Consider the following 12574-nt stretch of genomic DNA (forward strand, 5'->3'; position numbering starts at 1 on the left):
TCCTGCAAGCAAAAACCTGATTCCTCGAGGTTTCACCTGACAGGGCTTGGTATTGTGTAACATGCTAATTCTTCCAGCAATATTCAGAGTGGCAGGGGCTGAGGAAGGGCTGAAAAAGCAACAAGGCAGCCCCATTAACAAGCAAATGGTCTTTAAAGGACCTGTGAAGTACGCGGCTGTGTGTGTGCCTGGGCTGCCACACAGGTGTGGGGAGTCTGGGGGGGGTTGGTATATGCACTGCCAGCAACCTGCCAGGCCAGTGAGCGCAGAACACTTGCATCGCCCTCTCTCTGCCTGCCATTGCCTCCATGCTTCTGAAAGGTAAGAAAAAGCGTGCATTTGTGTTTCAAATGTCCGATCCTGCAGCAGCACACTTCCAAGGCCCATACATGACAGTAACCCGATTCAAGGCACCATTCTCCCGATTTTTTTTAAAGAATCTCCCACTTTGCTCTTCTGAAATGTTGGCATGTATGCCTGTGCAGCATGTGCTTCTTGTGCACTTCCTCTGAAGGGAACAATCTCAGTTGCTGGCTTAAAGGAACCCTGCAAGTTTTGTACTGAATTAAGGTTTACTTCGTGGCTTTTAATTTTTTAAGGAAACAGGGGGCAGTTTACAGTTTAAATGTTTCTATGCCACTGGCATGCACCCCCCACTCCCATCCCCCCGCCAAACACCCTCAAGAACTGACCATTTGATGGGTATAAAAATAGGAGATTTGCACACAACATAATACATTTTCATAGAGTTACTCAGAAAAATCTAGGCCTACACACGACCCCTTGCATGCTTATTATGTGTAGTCCAGAAGGCTGGGTGCAAGACACTTTGCATGTTTTATAAAACGTACATAGTGCTGGCCAACCAAACAATCCTCGTAAACTGTGGTTTTGAGGTAAATATTTAAAATGATTTTTGCTGCAAGGCCAAAGAGGAAGGTGGAACAAGTGTTGCCTTGAATTGCTGTTTCAGGTGAAGCACAGGGGGCCTTACATAATGCTTGAGAATGCACTTGTCCAGAATGTGAAACGTACCGGTGTATAGGAAGGGTGTGACCTCCCCCATACAGGTGGTTTTAGTCAGGCCTGGTTTTAGTGAAGGGTTGGTAAAGTCTTTCCGTGTAAGGAATGCATGCTGACTGCTCCCTTGGCGATTCCTTTCATTTCAAGTACACAGTCATGCCCACTTTGACCCTTTACTCCACCTTCTGCCATGGGAACAAATGGCGGGAAGAAGCAGGCTGATGACACTGAGTTTTCTTGTTAAACTTGTAGATTTATATAGCATGGCTTGTCACAGGTGAGGGTTTCCAGGCGCTGTCAATGGACACGCGGAGGTTAAGTGATTTGCCTCGAATCACAGTTTGCTGACCGAACTGCTGAGACTCGAACCTGGATCCCCAGCTCCCGAGTCGGAAGCTCTGTCTGATGCACCAAAACCTCTCCTTGTTAAGCACATGGAGGCTGAATGAGGTGATGCTATGCGCTTGGCTTCAGAGTGCATGTCAGGTTGAGGTCTCTTGTTGATGAAACGTGTATCGGAGGTCCTTTTCAATTGTTAAGGCTAGCTTCTCTGTGACACTGAAGCTAAAAGGAAATTTGTTCCACAGATCAGTCAGTGAACGACAGCGCACACAGATGTAGTAGTGCACAGTGTGTTTTTTTCCTGAGGATGGAGACCCAAGGGGTAATCGATGACTTCGGAGACAGGTGTGTGCTGGGTAGCAGATGCTTCTCAGGCTGCAGTATTTCTCATATCTTTGGCAATTTCCCAAGCCCCTTATTGCTCATTCCAAATGTAGCTGGATTTCCCTGTGTCTTGAAGAAAGTATAAACATTATCCCCCTTTCTCCAAACAGGATCACACTTTTCTGCATAACCATACTATGCACATGGTACAAGCATCATAGATATGACTCCTGGTTTCTGGCTAGAGCCACTGGGACATTGCATATTATTTTGAAATAAATATACTGACAATTAATAGCCCAAACACGAACATGCGGATCTTTGGAACAGTGGATATGACGTCAGAAGCCAAATCGAACTGACTATCTCGGACCCATTCTACCTGCCAATAAGCTGAAGTGGAAAGTATGAGTATTAAATCATAGAAGTAAAACCTTATCTTTCATGAAGTGTCTGACGTATGGTGATCTGACTGTTTTTCCATGGATGGTGAATCGTACAGCTTAGATTTGTCCTGCTGTGAACGATGGAGCAGAGGTCTTGCCCAGGAAATAAAGTAAATTATGCTAAATGCGAGGGCAGTTGTAAAGACCCACATTAGTGCTGAGCCAGGGGCCACCAGTAAAATTGATTTGGTTGGGGCTGAGTGCTTGCTTGGTAGATACAAGACCGGGCTACATTCTTTCATAAAATGGCTCATGCCTGAATACATATACTCTTTGTAACCCGCAGGGCCCTGGTTGCTGAATCCAGTTCAGAGTCACAAGTTTATGGAATCCATGCAGTTGACCCTGGCATTTCCAGATCTCACTGCGAACAACATGCACTTTCACTACCAGAGGGTCTGTTTTAAAATGTTGCGAGCATATCACTTCTGATAGAAGACGCCTTGTATGAATTGCCTTGTAAACTGTCCACTGAAATTTATAACCACTTTCATGGCATGGTCTCTGATAATAGGCATCTTAATGAATTTCCAAGTCCTGAATGAAAATGGAGATTTCTGATGTTACACTTTTATTTAGGTAGGTCTTGGTTTTCGGATATTGTGGTGATCTACATATGTTCCCTAAAAGTTATATGTTTCTGTCAGCCTCAAAAAGAAGAAGAACCCTTCTCCAATACGTATCTTCTTGCAGAGTACTTAAGAGAAACACGTTGCACTATTTGTTCATGTCATTTCAAACTATGAACAATGGGCCATTGCATCTGAAATGAGCCTGTTTATAATGGCTCCCTTGAATGCAGCCCTTAGGACAGCAAATCAGGGGTTAGATGTTTTTCTTGCTAAGGGCGCCTTGCAGATTGAATTATCCACATGTTTTTATCAATTAGTAATGAGCCTTTTGTATCTATGTATCCTTTTGGCAGTCGGTAAAGTTGACTATAAAAGAATGTACACACAAATAGATGGCATTAAACAACAGATCACACACCCTAAAATCCTAAAAATTGTCTTGAGGTAACATACATGTGCAATAGTTTCACCGTTTATATCCACTGTACCTCCTGATGTTCAGTTATCTATTTTTGCATCCAACACATCTCTCTAGTGCACAACAAGCTAGGCAAATGTGTGTGCTATCAAACCTCCAGTCAGGAAAACGCAAAAGAGTCAGATCCAGTTCCAGAGCAATCCAACATGAGCCATAGGTGGGAACAGTGACACCCCCATGAGAACATGAATCATTTTCAGATGATCATTGAGTGAGACTGAGTTTCGTGAGCCCCCCATTTTGCCTTGAGGGGACCCCTACTTTGTATCTGTCTTGCACAGATTTGTGTTTCACATTCTGTGCATCACTAGCCTAAGAACTCAGGAGGACCCTTGTTGCGTGAGCTACAAATATTCATTATTATTATTATCAGCTAAGGTCTCAGAAAATGTGGTCCACTAAAAGCAAACAACAACATTGCTGTTCTATTGCACATGAGAAGCAGGAAGGCACTCTCCCACTCGCCTTCTGCAGATTGACCACAGAGGCGGAGAATTAGATGATCTCCCAGACCATTGTCCTGCTCGATGCCCATATGGTATGACTGTATGTCTTAATATGGTATGCTACAGAGTATTGTGTAGTGCAACATTTGTCATTTGCACAGCTTCTTAGTGTTGTTGGTGTCTAGGACAATGTCTTGGTAGTTCGTCCCAATGAACAGTGCTTCCATAAGGGCTCTGATTCCAGGTTCTTCTCTTAGAGTCATTGCTTTCCTGAACCATGTTGGGTTTCTCGCAGGGGTGGTGGGGTCTTTTCCATTTTGTCTGTGTGTTCTTTGCATCTCTCTTGAGGAGATTTATGGCTTCTCCCATTCGCCAAGAGGTGTGCAAAATGACAAAGTCCCTTTTTTAAAGGAAAGCTGAAGTCACTCTAAAGGTCTAGGTATCTCTCTATCTTGGTCTCCCACATGGTCTAGTACCAGCCATTCCTAACTTGCTTGCTGATTCACCCTGCAGGATGGAATTCTTCTTCTGCCTTTTATTTACGAAGTATAGGAGGGGTCAGTCAACCGACCTTTGGAGAGCACGCCCTGTCGCTGGGTGGTTCAAGTGCAAAGCACTTCGTGTGTAGAATGTGTAGGATTCTTCCTTCTTCTGATTCTTCCAGGTCCAGGAGAGTTTCAGACATCAAGTCGAGTGAAGTCAGTGATTGGTGACATACCATTTTGTAATCCTAGTAGAACTCCTCATACCAGCCATTTCACTTTTGCAGCATTTCCTGATTGCATGCCTGTAAACTATCCCAGAAGCCTTTTTCCAAGAAGGCTCCACTCTTTAGAGCTCCTTTTCTCATCTCAGATCCAGGCCTTTGGAAATGATGAATCTACCCTCTTCCTGAATCCCGTTGCACTTCTCAAACCCTCTGCTCAGTCTCGTTGCCTTGCCTCTTAAAATACTCTTTCCCCATGTTCTGCCTCACCGTCTGTTCCTTTCCATCCCCAACTACTTAACTCCTTACATATCTCATTGATCCCTCTTCTCATCTCGACTTACTTCCTATCCTCTGCTTATGGCATAGCAAGGGGTCAATGGGCCCTCCTGCAAACAGTGAAAATACTCCCTCCAAGCACCCGCTCCGCACATTTTGCAGTAACACAGCCCTAGTTGGGGTCGATAGCCAACATTCCTGGTCTCCGGTGTCACTGCACCTGCTGCACTGTTCGTAGATGCGCCCCAGATTCTTAGCTCAATCAAGGTAAGAATGGTGGAAGGGAAGTTAAGCCTGACATTTCAAGCACAAAAATTGTATCAAATTGTATCAAATTAGTGGGTGAGAATTAAAACCCAGCCCTGTCACTATGCTGCATAGAGACCGATTGGCATTGCCAATGCTTGTTTTATTTTTCTGTCAACTGCCTCTATTTAACCTCTTCAGCGCTGCGCGGATTCCCGTGCAGTGCTGAAAGATCTGAGCGCGGGCGGGGCCATGACGGAACGGTTCCGTCATAAGCACAGCCCAACTGGCGTGCATGACGGAACCGTTCCGTCATCGGCATCGAAGAGGTTAACTTTCTTGATCGAAAACGACCAGCTGAGGTCAGGAAAATACCAGAATCACTTCAGCATTCTCTAGATTCCAGCCCATAGAAATTGTCTTTCACGATAATATTTTTTTGAAATCTTGTATTTTCAGTAATATAACCACAGAAGGCCTTGGTTTTATATTAAAAACAGAGCTTTGGACTATACCATTTTCCGCTGAAAGGCAATATTTCTCTCCATTTGTTCCCATACCTGGCATGTCAAACAGTTTGGTGCTTACTTTCCCTCCATGTTAAAGAACATCAGATGTTTCAGGACCCAGGCTAATGTGCTGCACAGCTAAGTACATATAAGGTCCCAAAGGTCAGACCGATTGCATTGCAAATGCTTGTTTTGTAAGCACCTAGACAGTGATAGTGCAATATGCCAGGGTACTACAAACAGTACAGGAATTTCATTCTGAGATCACCTGACTCAGGCAACCACTCCTTTTCCAATATATTTTACACTTGAAGGATCAACAAAGGTGGCAAAAGAGATGTAGAAACTGATAAGAAAGGGAGCAATAGTTCTGGTGGGCACAGTCATACAGCTGAAAGAATCAAACCAGCATCTGATATAGATACCTTTCAAACTGGAATCGATAAGAGAGGTAAAAGACCTGTTATGAAGAAATAATTGCTCCGCAACATGAAACTGAAAAACAGCAAAATGAATGCTCCTATTTTGAGCCCCATATATTGCTTCTTTGTTTCCCATGGAATAGATCAATGTGCGAATTTTCCAGTCCATAGGTGCTCCACAAAACCACTAAAGCTGGTCACAGCTTTCTTAGTTCTCAGGGAGAGTGAATGATAACATGTCATAGCGATGAGATGCTCATGACACAAACAAACATCTGGTGTGGCACATCAACATGGTGGTGACGTTGGTGAGGTGACTAGGATTAGTTATCAGTTGGCATGACTCCATGATCTCCCCAATACAAGCCACAGATGCCTTGGGCTCAAATTGGACTTGGTTGCTGTGGGTTTGAACCTACCTTCCAAGAAGGTGCTCACAATCAAGTTTTGCAAGTTAAAATGGTATTATTGAGGGAGTTAACCCAGCTGGAGGTCCTCTTAATTTTTTGTGCTTCAAGACATTTTTCCTGGCCTTTTACATTAGGATGTCCTTCTGAGGATGAAATTTGCCACTTAAAGGGAAATGTAACAACCTCAGATATGTTTTATTATTGGCAGAAGGCAAGATGTAGCTCCTATGGTTTTAGCACACTTGGACACTAAGGGGGTGATTAGTATAGCGGGCGGATCGCCACCGCCCGTATGGCAGTGGCGATCCCCCTGCTAAAAGTCACCGCCCGCATTACTTTTCCCCCCGCCATATTACAATGGCGGGGGGACCCCGGCGGACGGGAAGACCGTCTGTCGGTTTGCCGCCGGTAGGCAATCCGCCTGATTGCCTACCGGGTGGAAAAGCACAGCAATATGGTGGCGGTGCCTTGCAGGCACCGCCATCCATAGTACTATGATGCCGGAGAAGCGCCTTTCCATGGCGGAGACTACGCCATGGAAAGGCATGTGTTTTTTTCTTTGGGGACCCGTTTAGGGCCCCCGAGGGTGTTGGGGGGTGGGGGTGCACATGGGGGGTACCTATGGTACCCCTCTGCATTTGCATGTACAAGGTGACAGGCACCGCACGGTGCCTGCCACGTTGTGCATGCAAATGCGCGACATGCATATAAATTGCATTGTGGCGAGTGCTGCTTCAAGCACCACCTGCCACAATGCAATGTATGCGGGGTGCCACTGCCACCGTGGCGGTGGCATCCTAATTGCCGGTGCGGGACCACCACACCACTGGCGGCCGGTCCCAGCACTGCTAGAGCGCCATCCTAATAGGCCCCTCAGAATGGAGATATTATTTTCAGAGTAGCACCACATGTGTTCACAGAGTCTAATGCCCTTCATCTGAGCTGGGGCGGACATTGAGAGGTAATATTGACCAATGGAAGGTTGTCATCCCAGAAGCTGGCTTTCCACAAATGCTTGGTGCTGACTGGAACAGAAATGGTTAAACATAATAGACAACTAACACAGGAAGTGCATGTTTGACAGAAAATAATGGTTTTGAGAGACGTACAGAGAAAAGGTGGTTTTATCCTCCTTATGTGTTCTAGTAACCAGTTATAAAGTTTTGGGGGTAAATATTGAGGGAGTTGGGCCAGCTGGAGATTCTCTTATTTTCTGTAATGCAAGACATTTTTCCAGGCCTTTTACATTAGGATGTCCTTCTGAGGATGACATTTGTCATTTGAAGGGACATTTAACATCCTCAGACATGTTTCATGATTGGCAGAAGCCAATGTGAAGCTCATATGGTTTAGCTCACTTGGACAGTTGGAATTGACATATTGTTTTCAAGGTAGCACCAGATGTGTTCATAGATTCTAATGCCCTTCATCTGAGCTGGGGAGGTCATTGAGAGGTAATATTGACCAATGGAAGGTTGTCAACCCAGAAGCTGGACTTCCACAGTTGCTTCAAACTGCTGGTATTTGGCGAGTCAACAGGAAAGATGGGGCTGTTGTCAAACATCTCTAAACTGAACAGGCAAACAATCACATTATTGTAGCTGAAGACTTGACACAGAAGTGACTGGCATGAAAGTGTCAGAGCAGGTGTTGAGGTGTTTCTTTCCAGGCAGGTGAAAAATGATTTATTTATTTTTATTTGAAAAATGTCATTGCTACCAAAAATTGGTGCTTGGTACTGAGTGGAATAGAAAAGGTTAAACATAATTGACAACTAACACATGGAGTGCATGGTTAACAGAAAATAATGGTTTTGAGAGACTTACAGAGAACATGTGGTTGTATCTTCCTTATGTGTTCAAGTAACCAGTTATAAAGTTTTGGGGTTACTTATCTCAATGAACACCCTCCTAAGCATTCATATGTATTTGTGGAAAAAAAGATTGGGACAAAAAGCATAATGTAAATTGCATACAATGATATGCTAGTGTATTAGCATAGAGTTATCAGAGTTTTCAGTGCCATAGAAGAGCTTTAAACTGAATATGTTTAGCAACCAGTGAATGTGTCAGCGAACATTTCGGACATGTTCATACTTACGCAGGATTTGAGTGACTGCCACTGTAAAGCTCTGTGTCCTATTTGTAGAGCTGTGATCCTCAGGGTGGTCTTCCCCAAACCTGTTACCTACTTACCTCCTCTTTTGGCTTTATCTTTGTGATGGCCTTAGGACTCTGAGCACTTTACTACTGTTAAAGTGCATGTATTTCTCCCGTATACATGGCAATATTTATGTATTCACAATTGTCATATTAAGGTTACTTGTAAGTCCCTTGTAAAGTGGAATACCATATACCCAGGGCCTTTAATCTAAATGCTACTAGTGGTCCTAAATCACTGGTTGTGCCACCCACACAAGTAGCCTTTCAAACCTGTCTCACGCCTGCCATTGCAAGGCCTTTGTGTGTCGTTTACTGCCAATTCAACTTAGCATTTAAAATCCCCTACCAAGCCTAAAACCCCTTACCTGGCCTAAAACTCCCCTTTTATTACACATAAGTCACCACTAAGGTAGGCCCTAGATAGCTCCCAGGACACGGTGCAGTGTAACTAAAAGGTAAGACATGTTCTTTTAAGTTTTACATTTTCTGGTGGTGACAAATTAGCTACATTTTTTCACTGCTGTGAGGCCTACTCCTCTCGTAGGCTAGCATTGAATATTCCTTAAAAATTCCTTATAATTCCTGATCAGAAAGGAGGAGCTACATCATGTTTTATATCTTTGGAATGCCAATGATAAATCCTCTTGAATGGTAAAGTTAGATTTAACATTACTATTTTAGAAATACCTCTTTAAAAAGTGGGCATTTCTCTTCTCTTACTGATCTGTGCGACTTGCAGCCTGACTCCAACACATGTCTAGGGTGGGTGACAGCTACACTTTCCGCATTCTCTCTAGACAGCCAGAAACATAGGAATAGTGGGAAATCATCTGCTTTCTGAAAACTTTTTCTGGGCAGGAAGAGAGAGAGGGAGCTTACACTTAGACCTGAATAGGCAGTGTCCTGTTTCCCACACTAAGGGCTGATTGCCCCCTACTGATATTCTGGAGCAACGGTTGGGAGGAAAGCAGGACCTGTGCACTACAAGCATAGGTTCTGAAGTTAGCCCCCACTTCAAAGGAACTACTGCATATAAGTACTGGGGCTCTGGCCTTACCAAGTCAGTACACTACTGCCAGGAATAAATACTTCTGTACTACAAGGATTGCCACTCTGCTTTACTGCTTCTCTGGAAGAAGTGCTTTTCTGCTTTGCTATTGCCCTGTTGCATGCTGCTCTCTGTCCTGCTGAGGACAAGGACTGGACCCATCTCACTTGAACCCAGAGTGATTCCAAGGGCTTGCTGTCTTGTCCCTTGTTCTGAAGTCTCAGGGGCATCAAGGCCTTCTTTCAAATCAACAACAGCACATGTACTCTTCCATCTGTGAGTCCTGCTCTGCCAAGTGGTGGCAATCCAGTCCTGGGCCCTTGAAAGGTTATTTCTGCTGTCTAGAACCATCAAAAATGATGCAGTGATGACTTTGGGCTGATCGGAACTGATGCATTTCCCTTCTATTGCCGACGTAGGCGATACATCGCCTTGACAGACTGTGCAGCTCGATTATGACAGACAGCATAGCTCAATGACAATGCAGTGCCTGCATCATAAACGGGTTTATCAACAAAGCTTTCATAGCCTGCGTGAATCAGGACCGACGATTCTAGTCTTCGAAATCGAAGCTTGTTCCATCAAAGGTACTTTTTCAGCAGAACCTGCAGGAGTCCTTTAGCCAGCCTTTGGATTTACCCCAGTCCATTGTGATCTCCAATAACCATTAAGCGCTATCTGACTCCAAGCACTAGATTTTGATGTAATTCCTAAAAAATCATAACCCTGGTTCTACTTATTGGATTTTAGTTGTCTTAGTCTTGTTTCACTCATAAAAATATAATCTATTTTCCTAAAACTGTGTGGAATATTTTTGTGGCATTGTCATTGTATTACTGTGTGTGTGTGTGTTGCTCAAATACTTTACACATTGCCACTTTAGATAAGCCGGACTGCTCTGTGCCAAGCTACCAGATAGTGAGCACAGGTTATACTTTTGTGTGTATCCAGCTTACCCTGGCTAGAGTGGTGGTTCCTACTTGGACAGGGTGCATAATCCTGCCAACCAAAAAACACAATTCTAACACCAATGAAGCACTGTCATTAAGTAGGCTGGAAAGTTAACCTATGAGCTAATGCAATAGTCACACATGATGCCACTCCCAGCGCATGCTTACCTTTGGGTAGATAAGCATAATCCTCCTTAGCAGATGTAGCATGGCAAAGCAGCTTGGGCTTAGTGCATTCATGTGTGCTGTAAGGGAAAGATCTAATCAATTATCACCACCAGGAGTTTGACCATTTCCACTGTGGTAGGTGGAGGTCCCTTATTCTTGGCCCAGAGGGCGGCATCCTAATTGCTGATGTTGTTGAGCTATGTTGTCCTGCACAGGTCAAAAGACAGATCGGAGGTTACAAAACTCAAAACCCCTTTCTTACAGTTAGATTTTACATCTGGATAGACCTCAAAGAAAATGTGCAGACAGACATGCAGATATCAGGACTTTAGTGAGTAGGGGTGTTGGAAAAGGCAATGGCCTGCACCTTTGTCCAAGTAGGGACCCTTCTTCCTAGTCAGGGTAAAGGAGATACACTTTTAAAATAATCCCTGCTTACCCCCCTTAGTAGCTTGGCACGAGCAGGCAGGCTTATCTCAGAGGCAGTGTGTAAAGCATTTGTGGATGCATACAGTAACACTATGAAAACACTACAAATGGACACCACACTAGTTTAGAAAAATAAGCAAAACTTTATCTAAGCCAACAAGTCCAAAAACAACAAACATCCAACATACAATATGGTAAAAAAAGTAAATTTGCAGGATGACCTTCAATTTGCAAGAATAGGTGAAAAACACAGTTCTTCCAAGTCGGTAGCTCCATCCAGGGCTACGGCGATGCTGAAAACAACAGAGTTTAACAGTTCCAGCTGACCGCATCAGTATGGGTCAGCTAAAGCGTCAACAGACTCATAGACAGTACCTTTCTTGTTGCGCCCAGCACGTTGGTGTGGGCCGTTAGGGCAACAGTCATGGTTGCGATGTGAAGTGGAAGCGGTGCAGCGTGTGGTGCCCTCACAGTATGGTGAAGGCAGCAGCTCAGTGATGATCATCCAACAGTGTCGGTGAGACCAAGGCTTACGATGCGGAGTGAGGCGGTGCTCGATGCAGTGCTGACAGCTCCTGGTGAAGGCGACGGAGCCGGTTGATGTTTGGTTCGGGCAACAACAGTGTCAGTGATGTCCGGGCAGAGTGAATCGAGGCGGCACGGAGTGCAGTGCCCACAGGACGCGGTGCAAGCAACTGCTTAGTTGCTGTCACCCAGCAGCGTCTGTGAGACAAAAGATGTAGTGCGAAGTGTGGCGGTGCCATCTGCAGTGCTTTCAGGACATGGAACCAGCGACAGAAAGAGTCAACTGCTCTTTTCTTCTGTGGCGACTGAAACTAGTGGTTCCAGAGACGGTGCCCAGAAGGCTGGTGAAGTCTTTTCTGTTCCTGAGATTTCTAGAATAGGGGGCAAGATCTACCTCAAGCCTTTGGAGATACTTTGTCAAGCAGGATCCTCTCCTTGGCAAAAATAGCTACTGTAGGCAAACCCCAGACAGCACACAGCAAAGGGGCAATACTCCTTTTCCAGCTTCTTCCAGCTCTTCTCCTTGGCAGAGGTTTCTCTTGAAGTCCAAAGGTTCAGGGGTCTAGGCCCCACTTTTTATAGTACAAACTCCTTTGTTCTCTGGAGGCAGTCAGTGTCTGTGCTTAGCCAAAACCAGTTCTTTTCTCTCAGGTACAGCTTCCCGGCAGGAGGTGGAGACAGCATTGTCCAAAGCAGACCTGGCCCATTCAGGTTTAAACTCCTACTACTACTCTAAATGCAACACAGGTCTATAAAGCCCAGCCCTGACTCATCCAGGAAGAGCAAGACGCACATCAGCCCTGTTTCCCCCAAGTGGCTGTCTAAGAGAATGCGCATCCCCAGCCCCTGTCACTCCAAAGCCAGTTGTTGGACTTGGCCCTTCTGGCAGGTTCACCCCTGAACTTTTTGCTTTTACTGGTGACCTGGTGGTAGTGATTTTTGGTTTCTGCGCACTTTCCCTGTGTCCCAGAGTAAAGTGCGTGCGCGCTCTGAGTGCATGTGGTGAGATAGGCCTGCCCTCCCATAGGAATGCATGGGGAATGTATGTGTCCCTGGTAGTTCCTGATGCGTGGGGTGTGCAGGCTCGAG

The sequence above is a fragment of the Triturus cristatus genome, chromosome 2_2, assembly GCF_964204655.1.
Source record: "Triturus cristatus chromosome 2_2, aTriCri1.1, whole genome shotgun sequence".
Lineage (NCBI taxonomy): Eukaryota > Metazoa > Chordata > Amphibia > Caudata > Salamandridae > Triturus > Triturus cristatus.